This window comes from Rhinopithecus roxellana, chromosome 3 (genome assembly GCF_007565055.1).
Source record: "Rhinopithecus roxellana isolate Shanxi Qingling chromosome 3, ASM756505v1, whole genome shotgun sequence".
In the NCBI taxonomy this organism is placed as follows: domain Eukaryota; kingdom Metazoa; phylum Chordata; class Mammalia; order Primates; family Cercopithecidae; genus Rhinopithecus; species Rhinopithecus roxellana.
This window is the reverse complement of record NC_044551.1, coordinates 47,719,820-47,729,709: the sequence shown is the minus strand read 5'-3', so window position 1 is coordinate 47,729,709 and position 9,890 is coordinate 47,719,820. Positions and strand designations below refer to the sequence as shown.

The 9,890-nt window shown below is 39.8% G+C and overlaps 1 protein-coding gene across 4 annotated transcripts in view; it reads left to right on the top strand.

The window, feature by feature from the left end:
• Window positions 1-484: 484 nt before the first annotated feature.
• APC (APC regulator of WNT signaling pathway) overlaps window positions 485-9,890 on the top strand; it is a 163,766-nt gene continuing 154,360 nt past the window's right edge. For 3 of the 4 annotated variants that reach the window (XM_030926977.1, XM_030926976.1, XM_030926974.1), the window contains exon 1: window positions 746-869. The gene's annotated coding sequence lies outside the window, so the exon portion shown is untranslated. Of the gene's footprint in view, window positions 870-9,890 lie in introns of all 4 variants that reach the window. The other variant, XM_030926975.1, reaches the window with a different exon arrangement.

Here is a 9,890-nt window from a genome sequence, read left to right as displayed (position 1 = left end):
GGTAAAGAACTTATCACACTGTGTGAGACAAACAAGGATTTCCCGGAAGAGGTGTTTTTAAATTAAAACTACAGGTGGTAGTGAGAGGTGGTAGGGAAGCAGAGGTCGCAGCTACAAAATAACAACTTGTTCATCTCCGTTTCTCCGCTATCTTATGAGCTCCTGTGGGGCTGGGACGGAGTTTTATTCATCTTTCCATCATCAGCGTCTAGCACGGGGAGTAGCAAATAGTGAGCACTCGACAGATGTCTGCAGAATAATAACGGACTAGTGTGTGCAGAAGGATCTATTAACTGGGCTGCAGCACAATTCAGACAACGACTGTAGGTAGGGCGACTGAGACTCGGCTGCCTAGGCAGCAATGGCTCTCGGGACAGAACCGCGAAGCAGGGCCCCGCAAGCGGCGCGCAGCACCCATTGCGCCTGCGCATAACAGGCTGTAGTCCCTGGGCTGTGGAAAGCCAGCACCACATCTCACGCATGCGCAGGGTATTCTTCCCACCTCCCACAAGATGGCGGAAGGCAAGTAGCAAGGGGGCGGGGTGTGGCCCCCGGAAGCCTGGCCGTTGCTGGGGGGGGACCTGCGGGCTAAGGTCCGGGAGCAGCGGACCGAGGTTGGCTCGATGCTGTTCCCGGGAACCGTTGTTGGCTGTTGGTGAGGAAGGTGAAGAACGCAGTTGCCTTCTCGGGCCCCAGCGCTCCCTATGTACGCCTCCCTGGGCTCGGGTCCGGTCGCTGCTTTGCCCGTTTCTGTACCACCCTCAACTCTCCGGTCCTGGAGCACCGGCTGCAGCAGGAGCTGCGTCCGGCAGGAGACGAAAAGCCCAGGCGGCGCTCGTACTTCTGGCCACTGGGCGAGCGTCTGGCAGGTGAGTGAGGCTGCAAGCATTGACGTCTCCTCCCCCGGCAAAGCTTTCTCGGCTTTGCCCCGCTGCTGCTCAGGACCCTACGGTGCTCGGCCCGACTCTGTGGCTCTCTTCTCTCCACGTCCCACCCTCTCCCCTCCCCGCACTCCCCATTCAGGCCTCCAGTTGGCCCCTGGCTTTGCAGGTCCTCCATTCTCACGCAGTGGAAGGGGCTCGCGACGCCCGCCGTCCTCCACCTTTCCTGGCTGTTGCTGGAGCTTCGCCTCTGCAAGCGGTGCCCAGTTCGCGTTAGGTGGGTGGGTCGTCCGCCCCTCCCATTTTAGTCGCTTCCCCATCTTCCTCGATTCGACCCTCTTGCTTCCTCTAAAAGTTTTAAACTCTCTGCCTGGGAAAATACCCGATAGCCCGGCATGTGGAGTTACAAAGAAAGGGCTGTTATCCAAAGGCCAGTGAATTTTGTTCACTTTGATTAGAGAATCAAGTCCCCAGGAGCCTTCGATGGTTTAGGTCAGAGTCTGACCCCTTGACCCTCGGAGTAGAGGAATGGTGCCTGTGTTGACAAATGATTGTTCATCTAAATCATTCATTTTTTTCGGCTGTAGGAAATCTTTGGCCTCTGAACCTTTGAGGTGGGGGCGTGGGCTTTCTAGATCTAGTGAAAGAATTGGGAAGTGTTATATTCGTTTTAAAAAAGAAGACTTTATGCAGAACATGTAAGACATCACTTAATGGTACAAGCAAGGATAAGTGATTTATTCTTTTCTTCGGTGTTAGCTTAAATTGCCCACCGGCGTTTTAGAATTCCATGTTGTACAAGCCCTTTGTTTCTATTTAGACAGGACTAAAATGGAGAAAAGCTTTTTAAGTTCAAAACTTCTTAAATTGCTTGTATTCTCGATTGCTGTTACTGCTTAACACTCCTTAGGAGTACTTGACATTTTCCATATAATTTAGACTTGTGCTAGTCTCAGTACTCCCTCCTTTATTTATGGAGCAAGGGTAGTCAGAATTACTAGTGTAAAAGACTGTCCTAAATAACGTGGTACCTTGCCAGAGTTTGAAGTGCAAAATGTGGGATCAAAGCGGTAGCGGAGGAAGTTGCCATGGCTAATTTTTCCATCTTTCCCTGGATGGAAGGGTTGGATAATGTGTCAAGAGCCCCAGAATTGTAGAAGTGAGATTAAAAATATAAATGATAGCTTGCCCTTTGAGATTGCTAATGGGTGGACCTTTTTATTAACATTAAATTGAGCAACATCGTTTTCTTGAAGTTATGCTAGTTGTTCTCCAAAGTTATAAGCACAAACTATGCCTGCTGTATTAGAATTGTATGCTAAATGTTTTTAACGTGTGAGTTATAAATAGCCTGACAGATTTGTTTACTTTTCATTCTGTCTCATAACACATAATCTGTTTTTCACTTTGCTGTGGACTTTTGACCTATTAATGCATTTTTAAATTTTAGAGATAGAATTGTTCAGCTTAAAAGAAGGAGGAATATTTTTATGTTTTATTCTTGTATGGGCTAGTTGATTCGTTGCTAGCCTTCACTTTTCTAGAACCAGAGCCTGTGTGTTTTTAGAGCTGGTTGTCTCTGAATTCTCTGCATACAGTTTGAAGGGACCGTAGCAAAGTCGGGGTTTCTGAGCCCCAGTCAGTGGCTTACTGCTTCTGGCAAAATGATTTGAAGCTCTGTATCAAAAAACATCTGACCTCAAACTCTAAAACCTTTGACTTTGTTAGGGTGTGGTGGCTCCTGCCTGTAATTCCAGCACTTTGGGAGAGGCCAAAGCGGATGGATCGTATGAGTCCAGGAGTTTGAGACCAGCCTAGGCAACATGGCAAAACCTCATCTGTACAAAAAAAAAAAAAAAAAAAAATACAAAAATAAGTCAGGCATGGTGGTGCATGCCTGTGATTCCAGCTACTTGGGAGGCTGAGGCAGGAGGATTGTTCGAGCCTGAGATGTGGAGGTTGCAGTGAGCCAAGATTGTGCCATTGCACTCCAGTCTGGGTGACAGCGAGACCCTGTCTCCGAACAAACAAACCAACCCTCTCACTCTTCCACTCTTACGGAATTTGGTATTTTTTCCTTTCTCTCTCACTTTCTTTTTATGAACCTTCTTTGTCTCCCTGTTCGTCCAACCCGTTACCCTAGTGCTGATTTCATTTGCCTCCCTGTGTAACCAGGATCCTATGATCATCAGCTTTTACTAAGCTCCTATTGGTGGCCTAGAATGCTTCACTTTCTGTAGACGTACCTTTCCAGTGCCCAATCCTAAATAAGCCTCACTAGCTTTATCAGTTTGACACCTGAAATTCTGAGGGACATCAGAGACAGCTGTATGAGGATATTGGTCAGTTTTTATGCCAATTGGTGCTCTCTGCTGGGTCTCTAGTGTTGTGTTCCTTTTCTTCTCATTTCCTAAGGTTTTCATAGCAAATAACTTGATCTCTTCCTTTACTGAGAAAAATCTCAACCATCTGAGGTATACTTCCACTTTACTTTTTTCATCTCAATGTCATCTCTTTATTTACATATATCTCAGAGGAAGAAATGACCTTCCTTCTTTTCAAGAGCAATCCCCTCCCTCCAAACGTGTCCATGATTACCCTTTCCCATCTTTCTTTCTCTAGAAACTGTCCGTTTTCATTTCCTATCCACCTTCTTCAGCCTCTCCCTCTCTAGTCTACATAGGTGCTTATATCTTCTGCCATATAAGTGTGTATGCTGTTCAACTCTAGGAGGACATTCTAAAGCTTGAGTCTGCTATGCCACTCTATTTCTGTTATTTTCTTTAAAGACTCATTCTTTCATCCCAGGAAGCTGTTATAGTAGGAAGAACATTGACTTTTGAGCAAGATAGAGCTTTTGATCTTGGTTTTTGAAGTCTTTTAAAACCACTTTAGTAGCTATGTGACTGTGGGTATGTTACTATTCAGATTTCATTCTGTATCTATAAAATATGTTATACTTATCTCACAGGGTGGTAGTTGAAGAATTAACACATGTTAAATGTCCATCCAAGTGTTTGGTACATTGTAGAGTTCTTACTAAATGCTTCTATCCTTTGCACTCGGACTGCCTTTACCATTTCACCACTGAAACAACTATTTTATAAGTTATCTGTGACCTCTCAATCGCCAAATCCAATGATATTTCCTCTGTCGTCCTTGATTTCCTTAGACCCAGGAGTCCCCAACCCCCAGGCTGCAGACAGTTATCCATCCTTGGCTTGTTTGGTGTTAGGAACTGGGCAGCATAGCAGGAGGTGAGCAGCAGGCGAGCAAACATTACTGCCTGAGCTCCACCTCCTGGCAGATCAGTGGCAGCATTAGTTTCTTATAGGAACGCCAACCTTGTTGTGAACTGCACATGCAAGGGGTTTGATTGCATGTTCTTTATGAGAATCTAATGCCTGATCATCTGAGGTGGAACAGTTTCATCCTGAAACCATCCCCCACCCAACTCCTGCCCCGTGGAAAAATTGTCTTTCACAAAACCAGTCCCTGGTGCCAAAAAGGTTGAGGACTGCTGCCTTAGATCAGTTGTGAAATATACTGTCTTCTATCACACCACTGCATTCCAGCCTGGGTGACAGAATGAGACTCCATCTTAAAAAAAAAAAAAAATATATATATATATATATATATATATATATATATAAAATGCATTCCAGCCTTGGTGACAGAATGAGACTCCGTCTCAAAAAAAAAAAAAAGAAATATGTATACGTGTGTGTGTGTGTGTATATATATATATATAAATATGCTGTCTTCTGTAGTCATAAAGTGATCTAAATTTCTTGGCTTTTCTGCATTATACTTCCTGATTCTCTATTTCTCAGGAAGTTTCTTCACATTTTCCTTATATCAGTTAGCCTGCAAATGGGGTTTAAAAATGAAAGATATCTCACACCTGTAATCCCAGCAGTTCTGGGAGGCCGACATGGGAGGATTGCTTGAGGGGCGGAGTTCAAGGCTGCAGTGAGCTATGATTGGGCCACTGCACTTCAGTCTGGGTGACAGAGCAAGACTGCATCTCAAAAAAACAAAAAAACCCAAAGAGATGTTTTGGCTTATGTAATTGCCAAGTACATAGATAGAAGTGGCTTGAAGAGTGCTTTGTCATATCATCAGGGCTAAGGTCTCATTTATCTGCTGTTCTCTCAATATTGTCCTCCTGTTTGGGCTTTAGGCTTCCCTTCCAATGAAAAAAAAAAATTGCCACTAGTGATGTTCATGTTATAGCCCCTTCATTTATTTCCAAAGGAAGAGACAAGGCCACTTCTCCTAGCCTTTTCCCAACAATCCTAAGCTCTAGTTTGATTAAACAAACATAGATCATGCTGCCAAACCTGTAACAATATCTTTGTGCAGAGGGATGGAATTATCCTAAGTGGCCTAGTCAGTGGAGTAAATCTTATCTGAAAATGAAGACTGCAACACAATACGGGGAAGGAAGAATGGATCCTGGGGAAGTAACCAGTGTCCTCAAGGTTCCATATGCTTTTCACTGTGTTCTCTTGGTGATCATATCCTTTATGATATAAACCATCACTTCTGTGGGGCTGTTTCTCGGTTCTGTAACTCCCCACTTCCACTTCCTCCTATATATGTCTATCTCATATATACTACCATGAGTTTAACTCATACTAAACTGAGTCAGTTTGATTTCTTCACCAAACCTCACCTATTGTGTTTATATGTGCACATGTATGTTTTGTTGTTTGTGAGAGCGACGGGGTTTCACTCTGTCACCCAGACTGGCATGTAGTGGCATAATCACGGCTCACTGTACCCTAGACCTCTCAGACTCAAGCAGTACATTTAAGCATATCTGTTGGAGCTACTGTGAGAAAAGGTATATTGTATGTAACAACTATTGAAATAGAGTTGTGGTTCCCCTTGGGGATGGGAGATGTGTGGAAATACTATATGAGGACATTTTTGGTTGTCACAGTGACTGTGAGGTACTACTCATAATTACTGAGTAGAGGCCAGATACACTAAGTGTCCTGTGATGTTTGGAAATGGTCCTACAAAACAGAATTGTGCCTTCAAAAATACCAGTAGTGCCCCTCCACGTGTATACACTGAAATTAGCAAATGCTTTGCCTTTTGAAAGAATTCAGAGATTCATCTATATTCTTACATTGCAAGTGACAGAAAGCATAAAACTGGCTTAAACAAAATAAGGGACTGAGTAGATCTTCTAGTAAACTTCAGCTAAGGCTTCATCCAGTGGCTCACATGAAAACATCAAGGACTTGATTTCTCTTATTTATTCTCCATTATTCCCCATGATTTGGTTTCATTCTTGGACTAGCTTATCTTATGGTGGTAAATTACTGCAGTACTTTCAGACTTCATATCCTCATTTCACATATAGTAAAATGAAAAATATTTTGTATTTGATTTTACAAGTATTTATTTAGTATCACCACTTCTGAAACCTTCCCTAAACATCTACCCCTAAAAAGTTTATTAGCTCCTCTGTCATGCTTCAGCTTTACAATCTATATGCCTCTATTATATATCACTCTATGGGTATTATTTTTCTGTCCTATGCATTACTCTACCTTATCTTAATTATTATATTCTTAATGTCTAAATGTCTGGAATACTGCCTGGCATAGTAGTGTACAATAACTGTTTATGGAGTTAGTGAATGATTTTGTGCCTAATACAGAAAGGAAGAAACAGGTATATATAAAACAACTACTGAAATAGAGTTTTGGTTCCCCTGGGGGATGGGAGATGTTTGGAAATTTAAGAATGCCTCATTCCTTCATCAGTTATTTTTGAATTCTGAATTATATACCTTGTACTGCTACCACTAAAGCATGTATATGATACTCTTGCAATTATTATAGTACAGTATGAATTCATTTGAAAGTGCTACTGAATTTTACTTGTGTTTTTGTCATTTTCTCAACAAAACCAAAACCAATTATTAGTTGAACAAATATTTTTGAAGGCCTGCTGTAGGCAGACAGTGTGGCAACATTGGGTGGGAACAAAACAGAGCCTGTGTTATCTGAGCTTAAATTTCAGTGGGGGACATAGTAAATATTGTATATGTACACATACACAAACACAAATAACATCAGGTAGTATATAGGCCTTGAAATAGAATAAAATAGGTTCAGGGGACAGAGAATACTACTTTAGTTTGGTAAGGGAAGGGCTTTTTGAGAAGCCCTTTGTGCTAAGAGACCTGAGTGTTCATGAGTGAGGTGGCCTGTACCATTCTTGTCAAGATGTGAAATAAAATGAGGTGCCCATCATTTTTGGTTCTGGAAGAGTTTGTGTATAGTTGGAATGAATTCTTCCTTAAATATTTGTTATAACATGTCAGAGAAACCATCTGGGCTGGGAGTTTTCTTTGTGGAAAGGTTTTTTACAATTTGGTATTTATTTGTACATATTTATGGGGTACATGTGATATTTTGATACATGCATAAAATGTGTAATGATCATGTTGGGGTATTTAGAGTACCTGTCACTTTGAGCATTTATCATTTCTTTCTGTTGGGAAGAAAGGTTTTTAATTATTAATTCAGTGTATTGTTTTTAAGCCTATTCAAGTATTCTGTCTTGTGATTATTTTTGTAATTCTTTCCCTAAGAATTCTTGTATCTAAAATTTTAAATTTACTGGCGTGAAATTGTTTATAATAAATATTCTGTGGTCCTTTTAATGGCTGCAGGAAAAGATTCCCTTTTCATATCTGACGTAGGTTATTTGTACTTTTTCCTTTTCCTTTATTAGTTTCACCAGAGATCAGTAGTCTTTCCAAGGAACCATCAGTAGTCTTTCGAAAGAACTATTTTGAATTTTGCTAGTCTGCTGTATGTTTATTTTCTATTGCGTTAGTTTCTGCTCCTTATTTCCTTCCCTCCTACTTTTTGGGATTCTTTTGTGAAGTTCTTTAATTTTCAGCATTTCTTCTTTTTAAATATATTCATAAAGGTAAACATTTCCCTCTAAGCACCATTTTAGCTAGTTCTATTACTAGTTTTGATACGTAGTATTTTTCGGTACATAGTATTTTTATAATTCACTTAAAATGTTTTCAGATTTCTATTATGATTTGTACCTTGACTTTTGGATTATTTGGAAGTATTATATTTTTATTTCTAAACATATGGAGATTTTCTAGTTATTTTATTTGTTTTTAATTTGTAAAAGTACTGTGTAATCCAACAACATACTCTGTTTCAAAGGCCTATTATTTCAGACTTAAAATTTGAGATCCGTATATGGCCCAGTATATTGTCTTTTTTTTTTTTCCCTCTCCATTTATTGAGTGCAGTTCTCTGTATTTTTTTATTAGGTCATATTTGTTAATCCTGCATTTCAGATCTTAAGTATCGTGAGTGATCTTTTGTTTGTTCATCAGTTACTAAAAACGTATGTTAGGATACTCCATTATGATTGTGAATTTTGAGTATTTCCCTCGTAGTTCTCTAATATTTTATAAATTTGAGGCTATGCTATTGGATGCATCGAAATGTGTAATAGCTATATCTTCTCAGTGACTCAACATTATCACGTTTTCCTCTTTTATTCTGGTAGTACTTTCACATTAAAGTCTAGTTTGGGATGAATATAACAGCACTAGCTTTCTCTTTATTATTGTTTGATTTTCTTTTACTAGTTATTTTAGAAATTGCTGTCTTATAAAATCTAATGTTAATCAATACCTTTATCATTTTCTCAGATAATGCACTTTAATTCGACTTGCAGCCCTCCTCATATAGTTATTTTTGTTTGTTTGTTTGTTTTTGTTACTGTTTTGAGACGGTCTCGCGGTGTTGCTCAGGCTGGAGTGCAGTAGCGTGATCTTGGCTCACTGCAACCTCTGCCTCCCAAGTTAAAGCCATTCTCACGCCTCAGCCTCCTGAGTAGCTGGGATTATGGGCATGTGCCACCATGCCTGGCTAATTTTTTTGTACTTTGAGTAGATATGGGGTTTCACCATCTTGGCTAGGCGGGTCTCGAAGTCCCAGCCTCCCAGAATGCTAGGATTACAGGTGTGAGCCACCATGCCCAGCCACTACTCATACAGTTTTGTTGTGCATTTTAATTCATTCTTACTTTTTCTCTTTCTTCCTCATTATTGTTGTTGTTACTGTTTTATACTGCCAATATTTTATTTAAGTTAATGCATGTCTTTATAATCTTTTTACTTTTCCTATGGTCTTGCATTTAATATTGCTTTCTTTGATTTTGAAGGATCTGAAACATACCCTTTAGAATTTCCTTTAGTTGGCTTGAAAATGTCTTTAATTTATCTCATTCTTAAAGGATATTTTTGCTAGGTACAGAATTCTAGGTTAGCAGTTACTCTATTTTAGCACATTGAGTAACATTGGTGGTTACTTTATTTCGGCACATTTCATTGTTGTTGAGACCTCAGCTCTTTGTGTCTTACCTTTTAAGATAATATGATTTTGTTTGGCTGCTTTTAAGATTTTTATGTTTGGCTTTGGCTTTCTGTTTTACTGTGCTGTGATTAGGCATTCTTTGGGCTGTGTGAATATGTGGATTGGTGTCTTATGAGTCCTTCAGTCCTGGAAATTTCTTAGCCATTATTTTTTCAAATATTGTCTTTGCTTCATATTCTCTCTCCTGTAATTTTGGGACTAGTTTAGTATGTTAGACCTTCTTATCTTGTCTCTTACCTTTTTTCTTTTCCTTTTTTTTTTTTTTTTTTTGCTTCTTTTTGACCAAAGGTGTTGTTGTGGATGTGGTTCACCTGTGCCTAATCCGTTATCAGCTCATCCAGTAAATACCTAATTTAGGTTATTTTATTTTTTAGTATAGAATTTTTGTTTGGTTCTTTTCAAATCTATATCACTTTTTATAGTTTTCAATTTTAAGCAAAAATATTTAAGTGTGGCCTTTATCCCCTTGAATGTAGTAAGCATAGTTATTTTTCAGTTTGTGTCTGATAATTCCAATGTTGGGAAGTCTCTATGAAGCTGATTCAGTTGTGTTGTAGAAATAAATTGATGT